This window comes from Lytechinus pictus, unplaced genomic scaffold (genome assembly GCF_037042905.1).
Source record: "Lytechinus pictus isolate F3 Inbred unplaced genomic scaffold, Lp3.0 scaffold_19, whole genome shotgun sequence".
Taxonomy (NCBI): domain Eukaryota; kingdom Metazoa; phylum Echinodermata; class Echinoidea; order Temnopleuroida; family Toxopneustidae; genus Lytechinus; species Lytechinus pictus.
In genome coordinates, this window is record NW_026974140.1 from 1,245,855 (window position 1) to 1,270,373 (window position 24,519).

Sequence of the window (24,519 nt, forward strand, 5' to 3'; positions counted from 1 at the left end):
AAAATATTCACGCACAAACACTCTGTATGTTTTTTTTTGTGGGGGGTATATGCTTTTTTAAATAACAGAGATTTAAGACATATAACCTGGTAAAAAAGTGCAGCATATTTTCATGTAGAGCAAATCATAGGCGATCGTGTACGTGTCCATGCAGTGGATCCTATGCGAGCATCCGGTGCGTTTGTGTACAAACAAACAATGGTACCAAACAGCACAGAGGCAGTGCGCGCACACACTGGACACATTTTCAATAAGCTAGGGAGCGAGTTACTCTATAGCAGCAGTTTATAGTTTAAGACGGTAACATACGATGAAAAAGCATTTAGGATACGATATCGTTTTTCCAAGGAGAGCGTGATCTACATCAACATGTTTCAAGCAGATTTGAAGAGGAACACGCAGAGGAACAATCCTCTACCTGTCAGTCTTCAGGTTTTGACAGTTCTACGATTTTATGCCGTTAGTGAGTAATTGATGTACCCTTAATATTAATAAAATAAAAAATGTACATTTTCTGAGCGAATAAAGATTGCTTTGCTATGTATATTTTAAATGCCAATAAATCTTCCATTGATTTGAAATTGACAGAAAGTGCATTCTGACCAGATGTGAAATCGTGAGGCTTTACAGAGGCTTACACTATGGGCTTCACTTCAGGTGATGAATGTCCTTAAATTGATTTTGATCCCTCAATCTATTGAACCAAGTTAAATATAGAATGGTTGGATATTGGTTAAGAATAATTGAGGGAAAACAACAAAAGTATTCGAATATTTTCTATAACCTGCTAAATCATATGCACACTGTCAATGAATCATCTTTCACATCACTCTGGCTAAAATGTATCAAAGATATTTTTCAAAATGCAGGGTTAGGTAACATTTGGTTGCATCAGGGCAGGCGCGGATCCATGGGGGGCCGAGGGGGCCTTGCCCCCCCCCCCCCCCCCCCCTTCGGCTAAAAAAAGAAGAGAGGGAAAGAAAGAGAAAAGGAGGGGAAATAAAAGAAGAAAAAGAAGAGGGGGGAGAAGGGAAGAAAAAAGCGAGAGGAAAAGGGGGGAAAAGAACGAGAGAGGGGAGAGGGGGAAAGGAAAAGGAGAAAAAAGAGAGAGGAAGAAGGAGGAAAGAAGAGGAGAGAGAAAGGGGAAAAGAAAGAGGAAGAGGAGAAAAAAGAGAGAGGAAAGGGGGGAAGAAAAAGGGAAGAGGGGGAAGGAAGTGAAGGAAAAGGGGAAAGAAAGAGAAGGAAAAAGAGAGGGAAAGGAAAAGGAGAAAAAAAAGAGAGGGGAAGAGGGGAAAGAAAGAGAAGAAAAAGAGAGAGAAGAGGGGGAGAAAAGAAGAAAAGGGGAAAGGAAGAGAAGAAAAGGGAGGGGGAAGAAAAAAGAGGAAGAGGGGAAAGAAAAGGAGAGAGAGGAAGAGGGAGGAAAGAAGAGGAAAAAAAGAGAGGGGAAAAAAAAGAAGAAAAAAGAAGAGGGGAAAGAAAAGAAGAAAAAAAGAGAAGAGGGGAAAGAAAGAGAAAAAAGAGGAAGAGGGGAAGGAAGAGAAGAAAAGGGAGGGGGAGGGGAGAAAAAGAGGAAGAGGGGGGAAAAGAGAGAGGAAGAGGGAAGAAAGAAGAGAAAAACAGAGAGAGAGAGGGGGGGAAGAAAAGAAGAAAAGGGGAGAGGAAGAGGGGGAAGGACGAGAAGAAAAAAAGAGGAAGAGGAGGAAAGAAAATGTTATATTATAATTACGTTATGTTATATTACATAAAAATAAAAAAATATAACTTTATGAAACATAATTTGCTCAGGGCCTATGTCTTCATTGTTCCTGATGCTCGCATTGTCTGTTTAACGAGATATATAATCCTATTTTACTAAAACCTCCCGTTTTCAAGTCAATATACACCAAATATATTTCCTCGCACTTCGAATTATTACTGTTTTATGCAGTGACATGCGCATGGTCTACGTGAATTCCTACAAACAAGCCTTAGAATGCCCCTCTTCAGGTGTAAATTTCCTAATTTATTCCTAATTTTTTTGCTTCATGCATGTGTTTAGATGTATATAATTCTAACAAAATCAGCAAGCACTTGGCACTCGCATTAGATGACTATGGTGAGATATGTATACTCTTAATGGATTCCTAAAATATAGTCCTTAAAATGTCCGTTTGGGGTCAATATATACAAAAATTTCAGCTCGCGCTTCGCATTGTTTGTTTCGCGAGAAAGGGACGTATCATGATTACAAAAATTTGCTCATAATGTCCCTTTTTAGGTCTGAACTTCAAAAATTTTCAGCTCGCGCTTCGCGCTCGCATCATGTGATCAGTGACATACATATCCGTTTAATGGTACTGTCCTTAAAAGTCTCTATTAGGTCAGCATACCTAGCAACTGAGCGCGCTTCGCGCGCTCACTAGGTGACTCAAATTTTTTGCTGGTACCCCCCAATGCCGTGACCCACGGTACGCCACTGCTTTGAATTATGGCTCAAAGCTCTTGACCAGTTGACCACCATAGTCATGAATGTATTTCGACCTTAGTGATGTCACTTTTGATCTGAAGTTGTCGAAAACAAAAATCGGATATCACATTTATTACACGAAGAAAACGGTAAATTCGGAAGATATTGAACAGGTCAGTAAGGTGATTCAGTGTATTAATATTATGCACAGAGGGACGATGAGCTCGACGATTGTGTGACGTCATTATTCTCGACTGTTTTCACTGCGTGAACTGTCGGTCTGGGGCACTGATTTAACTATGAACCATTGGCGGCGGAAGCCCAAAAATTTAGGGAAGATGGGGGTCCACCTGAAATTGACAAAGGAAAACAATTTGACAATTAAGCAAAAAAAGGGGGGGGGGGTTATCAACCAAAAATCATAGGGGGGACGCAAGAAAAATAATCGGACAAGCAAAAACAAAAATAGGTTATCAACCCAATTTTTAGGGTAGCATGCAAAACAAACGAAATAATCTGACAAGCAAAAAAAAAGAAATTTAGGTGACAACAATTTTAGGGGGGGATCCACCTGAATTTAGGGGGGGGACGCAGGAAACAAAATTGACAAGCAAAAAAAAAAAGGTTATCAACATAAATTTTAGGGGGGACCGGTCCATCCGGCCTAAAATTTAGGGCGGACAGGCCCCCCGCCTATGCTATGAACAAACTGATAATTGAAGAGGGTGGGTGTGATGGAGGGAGAGAGAGACACTCTTAAAAGGGCGAGTCCACCTCATGGAAAAGATGATTTGAATAGAGAAAAACCACACAATAATACTGAAAATTTAATCAAAATTGGAAGTAAAATATGAAAGTTATGACATTTTAAAGTTTCACTTTAGCGATGAAATTTTCGGGGACATCCCGATAGACCGCGGGTCCGATAGACCGCGGGTCCGTTAGACCGCGGGTCCGATAGACCGCGGGTCCGATAGTCCGCGGGTCCGATAGACCGCGGGTCTGATAGTCCGCAGTGTGTGTAAAATTATGATCAGATATATCAAATGTCATCGAGAGGTCCAAAGGTCAAATGATACAAGGCCATGGGGTTATATCAGGTGCGGATCCATGGGGGGGGGGCGAGGGGGAACTGCCTCACCCCCAACCCCCAGCTCAAAAAAAGAGGGGGGAAGAGGGGAAAAGGAAAATAATAAAAAAAGAAAGAGGAAGATGGGAAAAGAAGAGAATAGAAAAGAGAGTAAGAAGGAGAAAGGAAGAGAAGAAAAAAAGAGAAGAAAAAGGGGTAAGGAAAGACAAAGAAAATGGGAGAAGAAAAGGGGAAAGAAGAGAAAAAAGAGAGGAGGGAAAAGGAAGAGAAGAAAAGAAAGGAGAAAGGAAGAGAAGAAAAGAAAGGAGAAAGGAAAAGGAGGAAAAAGAAGAAAAAAAAGAGGAAGGAAGAGATGAATATTTAAATAGAGGAAGATGGGAAGAAAGATAAGAAAAGAGAGAGAGAGGAAGAGGGGAAAAGAAGAGAAGAAAGAGAGAGAGAGAGGAAGGGGGAGGGAGAGAAAAAGAAAAAAAAATTAAAAGAAAAAAAGGGGGAAAGGAAAGAAAAAGAAAAAGGGAGAAGTAAAGGGGGGAAGAGAAAAAAAAGTGGATGAGGGAAAAGAAAGAAAAGAAAAGAACGGAGTAAGGAAAAGGGGGAAAAGAAGAAGAAAAAAAGAGGAAGGAAGAGAATAATATTTAAAGAGAGAGGAAGATGGGAAAAGAGAAGAAAAAAGGAGAGAGTAAGGGGGAGGAAGAGAAGAAAAACGAAAAAAGAGAGAGGAAAAGAGGGGAAGAAAAGACAAAAAAAGAGAAGAAAAGGGGGAAAGAAAAGATGGGGGAAAAGGAGAAGAAAAGGGGGAAATAAAAGATGGGGGAAAAGGAGAAGAAAAGGGGGAAAGGAAGACAACAAATGAGAGAAGAAAAGGGGAAAATAAAGAGAAGAAAAAGAGAGAGAGAGCAGGAAAAAAAGAGAAGAAGAAAAGGGGAGAGGAAGAGGGGGAAAGAAAGAGAGAGAGAAAGAAAAAAAGAGAAAGGAAGGAAGGGGAATGAGGATAAGAGAAAGAAAAAAAAGAAAGAAAAGGAGATGGGAAACGGAAGAGGGATGTTGACCTGGGGGGTGTTTCATCAATATTTTCGTCCGACAAATGTCAGCGCTGACTAAAATTGTCAGTGCTGACAATTTAGTCAGCGCTGACAAAAATTCGTTTCATCAAACTCTCGGAGCTCCTCTGACTATTGTCAGAGAATTTTTATTTGAATCGTCTTGAACGAGGTTCGCTGACTAATTAGGCCACGCCCACTCCCAAAGTCGTGAAAAAGATGTAAAATTGATTGATGTTTTCGCCACGATTCGAAATGAAACGAAGAAATGAGAAGAAGCGAAGGTCCTCGTAGAGGTGAATGAGGATTTTACCGTAAGTAAAACCCTTCAAAATGTCGTTCATATTGTATGTAAGGTGATTGAATTATTCGTTGTGCGTGATTATCAAATGAATTACAAGAAAAGAGGATCTTCTGGCAGGACCCCTGTCGATACGATCGGTGAACTTGACAGTGTTGTAGTAAGTCACCCCACCCCCCATATAGGTCTTCCACCGGGAGATGGCGCTGGACCCCTTTTAGACGCTGGAGGACGTTGGATCCCTTGGATCATTGTATTTGAAGCTGAACTCACACGGAATAGACAGGAACTAGGACATCACTCCAGGAAAATACTGGTTAGTGACTTATTCCTTATATTCTAGCTTCAGGTATCAACCTAGTGGTCAAGCTGGGGGCGCGACCGCTACAGTGGCGCTGCGAGCCTGACTGTGCCTGCTTTTGTGGGCATTTTAGGCCAAATTATTGAAATTAATTGGGGTATAATTGTCTCGCGGCGAGCTAACGGCCCCCTATTGCGCATCGGACGAGCAAATCCCTATGCCCCGCTGCGTGGGGGGAAATGGTCGCCGCTCGAGTAAGAGAAATCAGTTTTAGATTGGGCTAATTACAGTTGATAAGGCTAGATTCAGAGCCTTGTCGTATTGCGTATATTCTATGAATATTGTCCCTTGTTTCATGTTTGCGATTGTCCTGAATTGAGAGGTTAAATCTTGATTTGGGACATATTTAGGCAATCGTCCCCTGTCTTTTTTGGTAAGGTTTTCGTCGCGGGGACTGATGGTAGTTCCGGTCCCGTGACGGAAATTTCCAGAAAAGGGGGGAGAACACACGTGTTGTTGTGTTGTGAGTTTGTTTTAGTTTTGTGCTTTAATATCCGTTTTTAGTTGTGGACTGTGTTTCACGTTGGTGTGATTGTGTGATTTGCTTGTGATTTTGGGTGTTTGGATGATTTTTGTGTCGTTTTGCGAGTGATTTGTGAGTGAACTATTTTTGTTGGGGTGAGAGGTGCGTAAGAGTGTGTGTGTTCCGGCTAGGTAAAAGCGCGCGGCCCGATCCAAGATTTCACGGCGATCTATTGGCGGAGAGATATTATTGGTTCTCTCTGCCACCGACCGGCGCCATCTTGTTTTACATCGTCGGCTCAACGTTTGGGTCTAGTTTGAGATCCGAACTGACGTCAGGCCGGACCAATCCATCGCACGTATACGGGTAAACAACGGCGATTATTTGGGCGAGTAGGACGGGAAGCCAGACTGACCAACAAAGGTAGGGCATTATCCCAATCCTCTCTCGCCTGCCTATTTCGGATATTTTGAATTTTGTGTGGTGTTTTAGGGTGTTTTGTCCAAATTTTGGGGGAACGTTTAGTACTCGAAGCTGGGTAGAATTCACGGTAATTATCGAGATCTAACCAGTTAGACCGCCCGATCATTTCCGGGTTTGACGTTAGGTCCAGTGCAACTGTGCACGACCATTGGTTGTGTATTGCATACCTAATAGGTTGGTTTTTGGTGCCAGTGTGTAGTGTTGTGTTGCGTGTGGACCCACCCACTCGTTGTAGCGGGGAGTCCGTTGCCAAATAAATAAAAGAAATAAAACATTTTTTTTTTTGGAGAGAGTGTGGGGTGACTGTGTATGTGAATAAGTACATGTAATTTGTCTGTGGTGTGAGCGGGCACTAGTCACTAGCGTGATTGAGGACAGAACCAGCTTCGAGGATTAATAAAATAAATAGCCTAGGTAAATTAATAAAAGACAAGTTAGGCTTAACGTTAGAGGTTAATATAAATATTTTTAGAGCTACAATTATTCTTTTTGGCAGTGCTTGTGCAAACTATTAGCAACAACCGGACTAAACTAATCTAATTAATAATAAAAGCTAGAATTTTATACCATAAATTGGGTTTGCATTTGGACCTAATTTTTTGGGATAGCTTTTTTGGATAACTTTAGCAGGTTTTAGGTCGGGCTTATTACTGTGCCTAACCATTGACTGTTAAAGGTATAATTTTGGACTTTTTACCGGTTTTATAATTTTAGTTGCTAAAAATAAAAGAATTGTTATAAAATAAATTGGGTCTGCATTTGGACCTAATTTTTGGGATAGCTTTTTTGGATAACTTTAGCAGGTTTTTGGTCGGGCTTATCGCTGTGCCTAACCATTGACTGTTAAAGGTACAATTTTGGACTCTTTACCGGTTGTTAGTTGCTAAAAAGAAAATAAAACGAATTTTATACCATAAATTTGGTTTGCTTTTGGACCTAATCTTTTGGGATAGCTTTTTGGATAACTTTAGCAGGTTTTTTGGTCGGGCTAATTTCTGTGCCTAACCATTAACTGTTAAAGGTATATTTTTGGACTTTTACCGGTTTTATAATTTTAGTTGCTAAAAATAAAAGAATTGTTATAAAATAAATTGGGTCTGCATTTGGACCTAATTTTTTGGGATAGCTTTTTGGATAACTTTAGCAGGTTTTTGGTCGGGCTTATCACTGTGCCTAACCATTGACTGTTAAAGGTATAATTTTGGACTTATACCGGTTTTATAATTTTAGTTGCTAAAAATAAAAGAATTGTTATAAAATAAATTGGGTTGGCATTTGGACCTAATTTTTTGGGATAGCTTTTTTGGATAACTTTAGCAGGTTTTTGGTCGGGCTTATCACTGTGCCTAACCATTGACTGTTAAAGGTATAATTTTGGACTTTTTACCGGTTTTTATAATTTTAGTTGCTAAAAAATAAAAGAATTTATTGGGACCACTTTCAGATAAATTTAAGTAGGTTTTTGGTCGGGCTTATTATTGTGCCTAACCATAAACTGATTGGGGTATACATTTTGACCTTTTCGTAATTTAGTTGCCAAAAGGAAATAAAAGAAAGAATTTAATAAGATAGGTTGAGACCTAGTTTTAGAATAGCTTTTGGATAATTTCAACAGGGGTTTGGTTGGGCTCAGTATTGGGCCTAACTGAACCTTGCTAGGATAACACCAATTAGGGTAAGCACAACATGGACGGGGAAGAGAAAATCCCCATTAATGTGTGCTCCTTTGAGGAGTTTAGGTTGCTAGGGCTAAGTCCAGCTCTAGCAGGGATAATCCAGGGGATTAGACTTGATCATGGGGAGATAACCCCCGAGCTTTTCGAAAGCAGCCCAGCGCTATGCAGCAATAGGGAGCTAGCACAAAGAGTAGACTTTTCGGGGGGCACCCAGGGGGTAGAGGGCAGTATTTTTATTACCCCTAGGGGGCGCATCACTGCGGGCACCCGTAGCAAGTCTGACCTGAATGGGGTGGCAGGTTCCAGGGGTGTTTACCCCTATGACCAACACCAGCCCCCTAGGTCAAGTCAATGTAACCAGTCTAGTGGGTCCTGGGGCACCAGCTCATCTCACTTCTGGGAGGAGCGGGGGCATGAGCCCCCAAGCACCAGAGGGGGAGATATGGGGAGTGGTGTAGAGCCTAGGTTTAGGCTCAGGAATCTAGTTGGCGAGGAGGCTAATGGTGCCTCTGTCAATAGATTTATGCAGGCGAGTGGCGATTCAAGCGAATGGTCTGGGGGCGATGACCCCACCACCAAGCAAGCGGTAGCCATGAGGTCCAAGGTAGGTGAAGGGAGGGGCTCCTCAGCCCCACCCCCTACCCCAGATTACAGCGCAAGGAATGTGCGGGCGGGTATGACACGCCCAGCCCAGTACAGTTCATCTTCGCCGCTTAGTAGCCCGGCTGCGTCACCTGCGAATTCTAGTGGTTCCTCAGGAAGGGGGACTGGTGGTGGATTACCATATTACACGCTGCCAAAGTCCCTCACTTTCAACGGCAAGGGTAACTGGAGGGCTTTCTTCAGAAAGTTCTCCGCCTTTGCTGATCACCATAATTGGACTGCAATGGAGCGCGTAAGCCAGCTATACTGGGGCCTGAAAGGGAAGGCTGAAGATTATTTGCTAATGGTCTTGGACCAAGAGCCAAATATGCCATATGCAGGTCTAGTGGCCCGGCTGCAGCACAGGTTCGGGGAGGAAGGGCTCTCTGAATCTGCTCAGCTGGAGTTTGTGGCAGCCAAGCAGGGACCCACTGAATCCCTGCCAGACTGGGCAGACCGGGTGCTCCAGCTAGCAGCGCGTGCTTTTCCAGGGGTCAATGGGTCCTACCCGAATAGACAGGCGGTCCTTCGCCTGTGCCAGGGCGCCCTCAACCGAGAGGCGGGGTGCCACGCGCTTACGCGGAATCCATCTACCGTGAATGAGGCGCTTAAGTATATTGAGTGGCACCAACACGTGCACCGCGCAATGTACGGGCGTCCCAAGGCAGTGTCTAAGGCTAATGAAGGGGAGGTCCGTAAGGTGGAACTACCCCAAGGGAACAATGCAGCCCTTGAGCAAAGGTTGGTGAACCTAGAACGCAAGACCGATGAACGCTTGGGCCACATCGAGCGGGATCTGCAGCGTCTGGGTGGTTTGGAACGGGACCTCAAGAAGGTCCTGGAGGCTATCCAGACTAGGCCCCAACCAGCGCGTGAACGCGGGAGGTCACCCGGTCGGGACCGGTGCTATGAGTGCGGCGGGATTGGCCACTACAGGAACAATTGTCCTTCGGTCCAGGAAAACAGGGCCAAGGTACAAGTTTCCTTTGTAGGGGACCAGGAGGAGGAAAACTCCAGCGGGTCGGAGGAGCTGGCCAGCCCCCGGCCCCCACCGCCAGAGGCCAAATAGAGGGTTCCAAGCTAGCAAGCAGCTCAGAGGGGCCATCTGTAGGCTCATCTGAAGGAATAACAGAGGGCGTGTCAGAGCGCCTGATAGTCCCAGGGAATAATGTAACCGGAATAGCTACTTATGTAGAGGCTGCGGCGAGGGATCCAGTTCCCTCGAACACCCGAATATCAGACCTGGGTGAAGCCATTCTGGAATCAGTTCCAGATGCTCTCCCTGGGCTTGGGTGTGCAAGCGAGATTGAAGAGGTAGTGGTGTGTAGGTTGGAGTCGCGCTCTACTCTCAAGGTCTCAGTTGTTATAGGGGGGCAGCCAGTAAGCGCAGTTGTAGATACCGCAGCCGAGGTGTCCATCATCTCGGATAGGCTCCTGCAGTCACTGGACCCCCAGCCCCCTAAACTGAGAGAAGTGATCCTACATGCAGCGGGACGGGATATGAAGATGAGAGGGACAATTGTCGGTCCCCTTTCAATAGAGCTTGGGAACCAGACGTTCTCGGAGGAAGTATATGTAGCCCCTATAGCTGATCATATGCTCCTGGGATTAGATTTCCTCAGCAAGCGCAAGGCTGCGATTCACCTCCTAGATCCGCATATGCAGTTGGGAGGTCAGAGGATTCCACTTTGGTATAGTGATGACCCTGGGCGGCAGATTGCCCGGGTTCATTTGCACAAGCGGGTAATTGTTCCTCCGAATGCAGTCAAGCGGATCACCGGCATTATAGACCAACGTTTAGAGGATTTCATGTTTAACCCTTAGGATGGCTTACTGCTCCTAGTTCCCGGTTCGGTTTACAGGGCTGGGAAAACAGAACCCATCTGATAGGCACCTTAAGGTAACCTGCTCCGAGGTGCTGGGGGAAACTGAAAAAAATTGAAGGGAAGGGAGATGGGATCGCTCCCTGTTGAAAAATGGGTTCACCTGGATCGCGGTTCCTCTACCGAATTACAGGCAAGCAGCCGTACTATTGGGGCTAATGGTTCAGCTTGTAGGTGGAGCCAGTCCAGTACAAGTCGGTCAGGGTGAGGCCAGTGGGCGTTACCGATGGGCAGCTGCCCATCGACCCGTTACGGGTGGAACAGGAGAAGGATCCTACCCTGGGTTCACTAGCGAGGTGGGAGAGCTTGTCACCTCAGCCTGGCGGATAAGGTTTCTCACCCTCATGGAGCGAGCTAGGATTAACCACCTGGCACTCTATGGGGTGTAGTGAGGAAAAAAAGGGACTGGAGGAGATCTGTCCTCCATTTGTCACGAAGGGATTTCGATTCCCTTTGCATTTTTGGGTTAGCTTAGCGCGTTTAGGACCCTATATGTTTTTCTGTACGGGAGGGACCAGCCGAGTCGCCTCCTCTTTGTGTCTGTTGTGTTCGTTGTTTTCGTCTATCTTTTTTGTATATTTAGGCCATGTAGGAAATGCTTCATGGTCCGCTTTGGAGGGGAGTGTTTTAAATGGCCCTTTTCGCATAATGGCAGCGCTGACGCCCCCTTCCTGCACCTGGGGGACCTAGGTTGGGTACTGGTGCTCCAGTCTCTCAACCGAACGGGAATGCTATGTGTTGCACAGCCCGGGTAAGATGGTGCCTCGACAGGGGAGGGCCAGCGGCAGCCCACTGCTATGGGAAAGTGGAGCTTTCTGGGAAGGGGGGACCCTCCTGGGATATGGGTTTTTGTATGGGTTTTATATTTTTATATATATATACCATTGTTCTATATGTTTTGTATGGGTTTTTTAAAGAACCTCAAAACTCTAGGTTTTTAGGTGTTATTACGGGTTTTTACCGTTTTCATGTTACGGGTTTTTAAAGTGTTGAACAAGTTTTTAGCACAGTTGTGCCAAGTGTTTTGGATAGTTTTGGAGTTTTTATTTATAAAAGAACGGAATATGTTTATGGCTGATTACGGGTAGCAAATTATAATTAATTTTGGGAATGCAGACTTGGGACAGAACAATGCTGCATAAGTACTTTTTGCCAAATTTTAAGGAGCATTGTGTACATAAAAGACCAAAGGGAATTTTTAAATGGGCTTGTATTTACTCATGCCCAGCCGGGAGATAAGGTCTCCTGGTTGGGGTGCCTAGGGAGTGGAGAATTTTTTCCTCCCTCTGCCTGGTGTCTGGTTTGGATAGCGTCCATTTGGGGTGGAAACTCGAGGGACCGAGTTTTATAGAACGGGGGGGACTGTTGTAGTAAGTCACCCCACCCCCCATATAGGTCTTCCACCGGGAGATGGCGCTGGACCCCTTTTAGACGCTGGAGGACGTTGGATCCCTTGGATCATTGTATTTGAAGCTGAACTCACACGGAATAGACAGGAACTAGGACATCACTCCAGGAAAATACTGGTTAGTGACTTATTCCTTATATTCTAGCTTCAGGTATCAACCTAGTGGTCAAGCTGGGGGCGCGACCGCTACAACAGTACAAAATCCAGTCTAGTCCCATACCCGTGTTTCTGTGTCTGTAGAACTATCTCAGGTCCAAACTAACGACACGGCTCACGGCTGTCACGTTTTTATGATCCGCACATGGCTGCAATGTTATAAATTTTGCAAAGAGAATTCTTTATATTGTTCTACCTTTATGTCATTCTATGTTGCAAATCATATTTTTTCATTTCCTTTGGTTTTGTAATAATTTTGTTGCTCGGTGTAGTCGGAGATTGGCTTGATCACCAGGCAAACCAGCGTGTGCAATTGTAAATGTACACATATCCAATGGGGCCATCCTAATTCTGTGTTACAGAAATTGGAATTGAACAGGAGCTAAATCACATGGTAATAGTGTGAGTGGTAAATTTGTAAAGTGGATGTTCTCAACTATTAATGTAGGCTTAGCCTTAGCAAGTCACAAGTCGAATGAAGTGAAGGCTCTCGACAGCTGTCGAGGATTCGGGCGGGGGGGGGGGGGGGGTGATGCGATTGTGGCAGAGGTGCGTTCACACCCAATAAAAATTAAAATCTAGATATAAAAAAATTATTAGATCTAAGTTTTAAATAGTGCAACCGGCCCGTGGCCGTACTGGTATAGCTTATAGGCCTAGATCTATCTTAAATTATCTTTGACTTTGCGCACCCAAGTGAAATGAGCCATTTCATAGCTCCCTTTAAAAAGAAATATTGATCGTCCAATTTGGGGGAGACGAAATAATGCTCTTCATTTGTGTGCGATTATGAAGTTTGTTTGGCTTTTATATTTTTCTAAGTCAATTTTTTAGACAAATTACTATTTAGCATGAATCTGCAATAGCATCGGTGTTATTGGGGTAAATAAATTAAATTATTGTTGATAATGTCTCTTAATCTATTTTTTGAAAAATACTGTCGTACCACATAAAGTTAGAGTCTAGTCATACCTAACCTTAAATAGCATGTAAAGGTTAAAGGTCTCTTCATTAGAAAAAAACATAGGAGAATATGGAATGGATCTCATCAATCCCAAGTATTTTTCTGCCTTGAATCTCATATTAAAGTTCCATTGAACAAAGGTCACAGTCCAGAAATAGTTGACAGTTTGATGGTTTGATGGGGATGCAATTTGCTGCAGTTATGAATTAGGAGCCTATTCATATTTTTTATTAATTTGATTGTGGCTTTTAACCGGCAAGGTATCCAAGCGCTATTGAGTTAGAAAAAAACTTTTATTTTTATTTTTTAATTAAAAAAAAAAATTATTGAAAAAGCTGTTTTACTATTTTGTATGGTTAATGTGTTAATTACCGTCTTGTTTATAATCAAGTGAAAATTATATGAATTAACAAGGATAAATTGTTGACCGATTGTTGGTAAATTCTATAAATTTCAGGATAATAAAAGAAGAAAAATGATTGGTATATTCGATCATTCCCCTTTATGAAATGTCAACAATATTCATTGAAAGTGCAGTATTTTTCAATGATCACTGTAAATCTACATATTTTCTTTGCTACATGTATAACAATGTGATATTATTAATATTTTAATTTCAGACTATGGACATTTGAACAGTATGCAGAAGAAGACGGATCTGGAACTAGAAAGCAAGGCTCTGACTGGTCTACTACAGCAAGGAATGTGCCAGCGGCCAATTTGATGAACATGTGACAGAAGATTTGGCAATGGGTGAAGAAATACTGAGATTGAAATGCAACCACAGGTAACATGTAGACTAGTAAAATGCGATAATGATTAAAAAATAATGAAGGATATTGTTTTGGTTGCAGAATGTAAAATCATAAAAACCCACATCAATGACAATGAAATCGGACTGTGACCGGATTTTCTATTTAAAGTCAGTTTGAAATGCAAACATTACATAAGCATGAAAGACATAATAGATTCAATATATTTTGCATGTTAGCTGCAGGGTCAGCAGAACGGTTTTGAAAGTGAGGGGGCTGAGCCGAAAGTGGGGGGGGGGGGGGGCTGACCAATGCAAAAAATCATAAGCAGATGGTCAATTTTACATTTTTGTACATGGTTTTGGAAAACAGTGCGGGGGCTGAAAAATATGAAATGACCATCTGGTTACGATTTTTTGCATGGTCAGCCCGTTCACTGTAAAAACCGTTCCGCTGACCCTGCAGCTAACATGCACCCCCCCCCCCCCCCCCCCCCCCCGCCGGTTTCCGGAGCCCCTGCTCTCACCCCTCAATCCATTTAGCACTACTTGCTCATGTGTATGTACATACAAGCTACATTGTGAGGAATAATTTCACTTTTTAAGTTTCTCAGCCAGAGCATATGTCATTTTTACTATTGTTTGTATTTTTTATTAACATAATAAAAACTTGAACCCTTTATTTACCCCCTTCTATATGAAACCTGGTAATCAAAAGATGTTTTATTTCCTGTTTTTAGACATGTACATATACATGTGAGAAGAAATACCAGATTATGGCAAATATTTTAATTAGTTATTTCAATACTATTTTTCCTTCAGGTGGAGGCTTCAACCAAACTTTTCAGACAGACATGAGATACAAAGTTACACAAGTATAAATGGTTGAAGGTTTAGGAGAGCCAGACAAGAAGGCAGGAAATGTGATGTCACTTGTAAGTTAAAACACTCTTAATTATGACTGCCTCACTTTGGCGAAGAAAGTAAAGTCACATTAAAAAAAATATCAAATTACTGGTACTGCTCTCTTCTTTATTTGTTCTACTCAAATATTTGAAAACAATGACATCTATAAGTGCTTAGATGCTTAATTGATTAATGGTGATATTTATTGGACAGTTGTAAAACAACCAATATCAATCAATGCTAGATGGTGTGACTTGCTTTCTATTGCCAAAGTAGTAAATGAATGTTCCATTGTTCTGCATTCCTATTAGACCCCCCCCCCCCCCCCGCCCCATCACCATCTGCTTTGTATGGGAGTAACACTGGAAGATTACCCCCCCAAAAAAAAAAAAAAAAAAATTATATCTCTTGTAGGCCTGTATAAATGTAATGCCTACAAAAGCAGTCATGAAACCTCATTAATTCAAATGATCTTGGTAGGGGGGGGGGTGCCTCAGGATCTTGCCTGTTGATTGTGCACTCGCTTCAGAAATCATGCTGCTGTTCCTGATGTTGTTTTTTTTTAAATTTAATATGATAACATGACTCTTGCATGAAATCAGCATTTGGCTCAAGAAATAAAGACCAAATGTGATAATTTTGGATTTTGACTCCCTTTCTTTGGTAAACCAATGACAAAAACCCAAGTCATTAAAATCAATTGTGTATGCATTTCTTTGTTATTAACTTTTTTGTTTTCATTGTTTAATAAGGCTTTGGTGACAATATTTTAACCATTTAGAACTTAAAGTTCTTATTTCAAACATTAGAAATAAAAAAATGTTTTAACAATGATAATTAAATTAAGAATAAATGACTGATATCAATAATGATGGAAATTGATATCTTTATTAATAAAATATCACATGCTCTATAAATTAAATCCATTTCAGTTACTTCCATGAACATGGACAGCAGCAGGAGCAACAACAGCATCAGCAGCTGAAACTACAACTGCAGTAAGAGATGCAACAACCACACCGACAACATCAACAGCAGCAGGAGCTCCAACAATCATGCAGGGAACATCGGGCGCAACATAAATAACTTCATCAAGAGATGCAACAACCACAGTGGTAAACATCAACAGCAGTAGCAACAACGACAGTAGAAACAAAGCAAACAGCAAGGATTCTAACAAGCAATCATACAAGCAACAACACAAGCGACAACATCAATAGATGCCTCAGGAGATGCAACAGCCACACTCGTAAACAGCAGCAGTAGCAGCGATGACAACAGCAACCACACAGGCACCACCTTGAGCAACATCAGTAGCAAAAATAACTAATTGCACCAGGAGATGCAACAACCACACCCACAACACCAAGAGCAGCAAAAACAAACAGCAATTCCAGCAATCACGATGACAACAGCAGCAGCAACACCAACAACACTAATGAACATTGAAAAAACTTGTACAAAAGTCAATGAGGTCGCATTTTTCAGACATTATCAGACATTATTGATTAAAAAATGCACAATGATTTATTTGGGTTAAAGAAAATTATGTTTGAAAAAATGTGTACATTTGAAGATGTTTCCTATGTATTGATTGATATAATATAGTTTTAAAGATGAAAATATTATTCTTGAAATGTCTACTTTTTATTTGTCATTGACTAAAAATAAATACATTTTCTTTGAATTTTCTCAATGAAATGAAAAATAAGCAATTTATTAAAATGTTACATTCAAAATCAACTGAAATTGATCGATTTTAGCTGCAAAGGCCCTCAAAAGGCTGATTAGTCGGTGAAAATAAGTTTTGTCGGTAGGTGAAGGCCACCGACAAAATTAGTCGGTGGTTTCCAATAATTTGTCGGAGAAAATCACCGACAAATTTTCATGAAATGGAATTTAGTCGGTGATGGCAAAATTGTCGGTGAAAATGAAATTAGTCGGTGAAAATCACATTTAGTCGGAGAAAACCACCGACTAATTGTTTGATGAAACGCCCCCCTGGACGTCGATTTGATGGCGCCAAAATGACGTTCGAACTATGGGGCGCCGAACTGATGTTTGAACTGGGAGGGGGGCGCCAAATTGATGTTCGAACTAGGGGAGCGCTAATTTGAATTTTGACCATAATGCGACAAATACATGTTTCAGAGAGGGGGAGGGAGGGCAAAGTTATATTTCACATGGGGGCGCCAAGTTTATGTTTAACCGAGGGCGCCAAATCGACCTTGAACTTAGGGGGCTTCATGCAAATTCAGTTTCGACCGGGGGCGCAACATTGCTCGTATTGCCTGTTTATAGTAAAATATATGTCCTGCCCAAAAAACTTAAATTAAATGCGACTGAATTAAAATATATCCTGTTTTTACGATAACAGACAAAAACAATGTTTTCGAGTTTTAAGTCTGTTTAGCGAGATAGATACCCTGTTGAGGGTCACAAAAAGGGGTTATTATAAAATTCAGCTCGCGCTACGCGCTCGCAATATTTGATTAATGACGTATACATCCTCTGCATCAATCCCAGTGTTAGTAAGTGTAAGTGTTAGTTTTTTTCAAGTCAACATACATAGGCCGATCCAGGGGGCAAAGATTTTGCCCCCCCCCCCCCCATGGTGGCGCAAAAAAGGGGTAAGAAACAGAAAACAAAGAAGAGAAAAAGGACAAGCAATTAGAATAGGAATTATACCTTAGTCCTTCTTAAGTCAGTATATAAAAAAATTGAGCTCGCGCTTCGCGCTGGCAAAAATAAATTGTTAAGTTATATACGCATCCCGACCTTACAGTTTTTTTATGCGAACGAGAAGCACAAGCTGAAAATATTTGATATTCTAACCTGACAACTGAAAATGTATTTTTCATTTCATCATTATAAAAGTTTTCAGCTAGCGCTTCGCGGTCGCATTCATTTCTTAATAGATATGCATCGTGTTCATCATAACAACTACTAACATAGGCGGATCCAGGCGGCCCGAGGGCAACCCCCCCCCCCTCCCCCCTATTGACAGAGCAAATAAATTGGGAAAAACGGGGAAAGAAAAAAGGGGGAAAGAAATGAGAAAAAAAGAAGACGAAACATAAAAGGAGGAAGACGAGTGAATAAAATAAGGTCAGGAGAAGACTTGGAAAACAATTTTTGAAAATATTTAATGTCACTGTATTGAAGTTTCGCTCGCGCATCGCGCTCGCATTGCCTGTTCGATGAGATACATATCTTGCTCAATATGATGATATGTAGTTTAAAATATCAAGTTTTGATATCAATATACAAAACATAATTCAGCTCGGACATCGATCTTTCATTATATTGTTTTATTTACCAATTTATGTTTTTAAGTGCTCTGGAAAATGTCCGTTTTAAAGTTTGAATCAACATTTACAACATTTTGTGCGCTCGCACTATTTGCCAAGTAGACCTACATATTGTCTTTTTTTATTTCATATAAGATACTCTAAATATACTTTTTCAGGTGTCTCGATTGTAAAAAAAAATAATAAAGGCCTATGAGCTAGCGCTGTGCGCTCGCATTTTGATTGGTGAGTTATGTATACCTTCTTATCAATTCTCTAACAATTAAACTTCTTAAATTCCCCCATTAAAAAATTCCGGATCGCGATTTGCGCTCGCATTATTTGCTAAAAATATATCAACCAATGAATCCTATTCATGATTACAAAAATACTTAAAATATCAGGTTTTCAGGCCTCATGCACTGTCAACAAATTTCACACACTCATTAGGCTAAACAGATTAATAAATATGAAATAAAATTTGTATGAATTCCTAATAACTAAATTGTCCCTTTTTCAGAAATAAATATTGACAAGTTTTAGGAAAAGAAATAGAAGATAGTCATCATTCTTATATGATGACAAAATGTCCTTAGGCCTAAAATGTCTCGATCCTAGGTCAAAATAATAATAAAATATCAGCTCGCGCTTCGCGCTCGCATTATTTATATAGTGCTATCAAATTTGACCCTTAATTTTCACATCGGAATTTCAAATATTATTTTCAGCTCGGGCTCTGCGCTCGCATTATTGATTTTTATGATGAAAAATGAAATGTATTCAGATTGCCAGGATTCTGTCTAACTCTAAAACACGCGCACGCATGTTTTTTTTGCGCTCGCATTATTATTGTAGGAAGATATCAAAAATTATCCATGCTTTTTCATGATTGACAAACATGAATCGAATGTCCCATTGGGGGATTTGAAATCTCATCTTTTTAGGTTGGAATATCAAAAATATTCAGCTCGCGCTTCGCGCTCGCATTATTTAATCGTTGAAATATGTATCATCTTAATGGCTAACTGCAAAACATCCTTAACAGGTCCCTTTTCGACCAGGTCAGAACGAATATTTAACATTTCTGCTCGCGCTTCGCGCTCGTGGTAATTATCTAGTTACATACGCGTCCTGTTCAGGTTCACAAACATTGCCCAAAATGTTCAATTTTCAGGACAAAATACATGAAATTTCATTTTTAGATTACATAGGGCTTAAGAGATTATTACACATTTATGTTGCTTATAAAGTAAAGCTAGGAAATGACTGTTAGGACATGGGCGTTTTGCCCCCCCCCCCCAAAAAAAAAAAAGAGAGAATCAAGACTAAGAAAAAATAGAGAGAAAAGGAAAGGGATTAGGATGAAATATAATATTATTTTCCAAATATTATGTCAAAATCTATCACAACCTTGTATTTTTGTAATAAAAATGTCATAATATTTGCTTGCTCGCTTCGCTCACTGGCAACTTCTTATCAATTTTATGCGATACACCATATCGAGCCCCCTCGAAATTGTTGGCTCATTACGGCACTGGGACAACCCCTTCAAAGAAACAAACAAAAAATCAACTTTGAGCGGCCGATCGGGGAAAATATGGGTGAAAAAATGACCCCTCCCCCTATTGGCGGAAGCTGGGTCCGCCCCTGACTTAGGCTTTCAGGATATAATACTTGAAAAATCTATTTAAAAAAAAATCAGATCGCGCTTCGCGTTCTCATTATTTATTTAGGCCTTTTGAGATACCTCAATGTGTTTTTAAGAATGAAATCTCAGATTGTCTTTAACGTCTACCCCCCTCCCACTTCATTTTTTTTTTAACTTGGTGCCGTCGCCACCCCCCCCCCCCCCCCCCCCCCCGTGCACCCATGCTGAATAAATACGCCGCTGATTAGGAGAATTAGTCGATTGCTTCGAGATTGCATTATTCCCAAGAGGTTATCATTAATATTATTGAAGGGTATTCTAAAACAACAGTACAGAAACAGCTCCCGTTCACACAATATTCTAGTAGGGCCTACTCTGGTTAGAAGTTAAACCAAATTGAACCCCCCCCCCCCAAAAAAAAAAAAAATAATAATAATAAAAAAATCGCTCGTGCTTCGCGCTCCCATTTATATTACATTTCATGGATTTTTTTTTTTTTAAGAACAGATGAAAAAGTGGTCTTTTTTTTTTTTTAAATGTGATTATAAGATAATTCAAAATCCATTTAAGGCACTTAAGTTAGCCTGGCCAGGAGGGAGTGGGCGCCATTTTTCGAAAAGTACACATGGGCGCCAAAAATCAGGTCAAATCCCCCCCTCCCTCCCACGAAATCCTGGATCCGCGCCTGGGTTCTATAACAATAACCCAATTAGGGCAATCACCCCCTGACAACTACTTCAAGGAAAATATTATCCCCATATTTTTACCGCCGGGGACTGTTACCCCCCTCCCCCGGAAATTTACCCTCCAGACAATTACCCCGGATAATTACCCCTAGTACGGAGCCTTATAAATGCCATCAACGTGACGACATGGCGTGGTACTTTATCTTGCCATGTCTTAATTAATCATTATCGGCGGAAGAAAAAAAATTTAGGGGGGTCCACCTGAAATTTTGGGATGGACACAGGTAAAAAATTTAACAAGCAAATCAACCAAAATTTATAGGAGGGACCACCAAAATTTTTTGACAAGAAAAAAAAGGTTATCAACCAAAATTAGGGGGGGGGGGACAAAAAGATTTTAGTGGGGGTCCACCTCAATTTAGGGGGGGGGGCGTAGAAAACAAATTGACAACCAAAAAAAGGTTCTCAACTAAAAATCTAGGGGGGACCGTCCCCCACCTCAAATTTAGGGGGGAAAGATCCCCCCCCCCCCCCCGCTTCCACCGCCTAAGTAATTAATACGCTTATTATTTCGACATAGCGATATATTCTATCTTGTCAAGTCGATATGTCCACATGGCGAGATATGAAGTATACAAGTCCCGATATATCGCCATGTTGACATGTAACTTATTTAAGTCGACTTGGCAAGATAAAATATCTCGCCATGTTGACATATAACTTTTTATAAGTGGACTGACTTGGCAGGATAACGTATCGCGCCATACGGACATAATAAGCTTATTTAGTCGACAAGGCAAGATAAAGTATGTCGTCAAGTCGATGGCATTTAAAGTTGAATTAAGAAGGGGGTGAGTTTCCATAAATATAGGTTCTACACACAATATATAGTATATATAAGTTGTTCAAACAGATAGCAAGTCACAAAAATCCTCTGCCTTCTCGATATTTTGCTTTGAAAGTCTATGAAATTAGCCACCTGTCAGAGCCCGAGAGACGAGTGTACAGAAAAGCCACTCGGAGTGTGACGTCACCGGGGGGAATTTAGTATAAGAGGTGCCTGAATGTCATACAGAAATGCTATGCAGAGAGAGAAAGATATTTTACAATTTTTTTTCAAAGCAACTCAAATCAAACAAATAGGACTGATATGTACAAATCTTTACTTTCCCTGTATAAAAAACAGTATGAATAACCATCATGAACTCTTCAATCATGATGTAAGATAGCAAACAGTGAGTTATTGAATGATATTTTCACTATTTCTCATTTATTTTATCACGATGTTCAATCAAGTGAATAGCTGGAAAGTAATTCCGGCGGCTAGCTCAGCTCTCGCTCAGCGCGCGCTGAACGCATAATACTAGTACACACAACACCCAGGCATTGAGTGTACTGTTATGGTCTGGTATGTCGACTTAGTTCATGGCCGTGCAGCGATCCCCTGGCGTTTTTTCTTCTTTTCTTTTGTCTTTGACTCCACTTTTATATCCTCTGGATCATTTCCACTCATAGCTCATTCCACAGAACAATCTTGAACCAAACGTATTATTCTTTCTCGGCCTTCTGAGTTGTTTTCTATATTTAATTACGCTAGGGGTCACCGTCACACATACAAACGCAATTCGCAAGTGAGTTGAAGACAGAGAGATATTATAGTAATTAGTATACATATCTATGGTTGAAGACAACAAGAAAGGTATGCGGTACGGTAGCTCGACAGCTAGCTGCGCCGGAGCGGGCGGCCGGTCGGCACAAAGCAATTCCGCAACCAACTGTGTTTTTTTGCAAGGGCCGCGTCACACGCGGATAAATATGTCATAATAACACGTCTGCTACGTTATCGACTGGTGAGAAGATCTCGATCAAATTTCATATTATTCACCTTGAAATTATTCCTTTAGGGTCTATGGTATCATTCTGAGGGAATTTACATATTTGGAATAATAGTACGGCCACAAATATTTTAATCATTTCCTCTTTGCAAGTTCTATGGCTCGCAGATACAACTTCAACTGCAGTTATTCCATATGAAGGCGTACGTACAAAGTACACAAATACCCCCCGGTGACGTCACACTCAAAGAACACCCGTCTCGGTAGGCATTGCAGGAGCGAACTCAGGGAAAATGGGTAGGGATAAATCGTTCAAATTCACTATTTTGAAAAAAGAAAATGGGGGGTCGAATCACCTATTAGTGTTTGGGGGGTTGTAAGGTTGCTATTAATGTAAATATCTCAATATTTGGAATCGTCTTCTTAATTCAACTTTAAGAGGCTCCGTATGGCGCCTAGAGGGTTAATTTCCGGGGGTGGGGGGGGGGTAACAATCCCTGACGATACAAATATGGGGATAATATTTTCCTTGAAGTAGATGTCAGGGGGCGATCGTCCAATGGGTCATCGTTATAGAACCCCATGGACTCGTATCATTGGCCTTTTGACCTCTTGATGACATTGGATCTCACTATATCCTGATCATAATTTTACACACACCGCGGACTATCGGACCCGCGGACTATCGGACCCGCGGTCTATCGGACCCGCGGTCTATCGGACCCGCGGACTATCGGACCCGCGGTCTATCGGACCCGCGGTCTATCGGACCCGCGGTCTATCGGACCCGCGGTCTATCGGGCTGTAACCAAATTTTCAGTGTTATGCTTGTTTGTTTTTTCTCTATTTATTCAAATCAACTTTCTTCAGGGGTGGACTTGTTATTTAAATAAAAGGGGGTTTCAAGCCCAGTGTTATAAGCCTGCATAACCATAACCTAGAAAGACCTCGCCCTATCCCTAAGATGTTATTTGGCAATGCCTCCAAAATACCCCTAGGCCTAGGCAAGTCAAGGATTTCATCCATTCTTCCTCAGGTGAGAAAAACACCAACCCCATCAAAATTATGTTTCCAAAATGTACTGGGACAGTACCATGGTTTCAAGAAAATTGAGAATTCTGGCACCTTAAAAATATGAAGTTTTATATGAAAAGCAAGGAGAGATTCAGTGTGCAGACAGCTAGCGTACCGCTCCAATGCACATGCAGTGGAGCGATCGCGTTCCTTCTGGGGGAACTGGTATGGCGGACAATAGAACTCGCAGGCTTCAAACAAAGGACCGTCCCAGCATATCCAGTTAGGGGAGAGATCAGTGGTCTGGGGGCGGCTGGGGGGCTGAAAAGGGTCTCTAATAATTTCATTTCTTGCATTTCCACAACATCTATAAGACATTTTAGTGACATATTTGTGTATAAAAAGACAAGACCTTTCCATCCATATATAATTTGTCTATAATCATCACTTTCGTGAATTTTCTTCGTGTGTGTACTTTAAAAACTGAGACACCAAAATAGTGACATTAAATGGGATAGTATTGTCAGTTTTGTATCAATGGTGGCCAATTCGAATGTAATTTTTGGAGCGTTCTTCAATTTTTTTGACAAAATGGACATTTTTATCCCTGTAATTCCTCTTCACTTATATCATTTGACCCCTGAAATCATGAGAAAGACACAAAAATGTTTCTAGGTAGATAGTACAGTGTATATTAACTTTGCAGCCACATTTTTAAGAAATAGCAACTACTTTTCAAATTGCATCACTGATAAACCTCAAAATTTTTCGATTGCAATTTTTTCCTTCGGAACCATGATTTTTCATGCTTTATTTTATTCTCGGTCGACCAAAAGTTATTTCTACCAGGTGGATATTATGAATTTGGACCATTTCAAAGATGCAACGTCCATTATAGATGCCATTTTGGAAGGTCATCTTGGATTCTCTGACACACTCACTAGCTATCTTGTAAACATGTCCTGATTCATTATTTGCCTTGAAATCTTTTTGATGATTTACTTTATTTTTGGAGTTGATGGTACAACGACTGCCGTTATGGACGCTATTTTGGATTTCCAGGTAACCTTGACGACTTTTGTAACTATAACCTGTCTTAATAGATTTTTTAAATTCTAACATGCCTAAGTTTCATGAAATAGACATCTATACCCTAAAAGTTATGACATTTCAAAAACTTAACCTCGGTTAAGATTTTATGTTGACTTCGCCGCCGCCATGGTCATCGCCACCGTCGGGAAAGCGACGTCCATTCTTCCTTCTGCTATGCAGGTGAGGAATAAATGGCGGACACGTTAAAGATATCACAATGTGATTATGCCAGCATCGCCAAAAACTTATCAAACATTTGGCCATATCATTTATCAATCAGCAGCTGTGAATCATGGCAGCCATCTTGGAATTAAAGATGGCTGACGAATCAATCGGACACATTATGTTTGCAACCCTGGGCCTATCAAAAATAATGCATAGATC

General features: G+C 41.3%; 1 long non-coding RNA gene across 1 annotated transcript; it reads left to right on the forward strand.

The window, feature by feature from the left end:
• The first annotated feature begins 4,807 nt into the window (after nt 1-4,807).
• LOC129260051 (uncharacterized) lies at nt 4,808-16,198 on the forward strand. The gene is made up of 4 exons (XR_008584430.2): nt 4,808-4,890; nt 13,534-13,700; nt 14,487-14,599; nt 15,503-16,198. It is a non-coding gene; the product is annotated as an uncharacterized LOC129260051 (long non-coding RNA).
• Nucleotides 16,199-24,519: the final 8,321 nt, after the last annotated feature.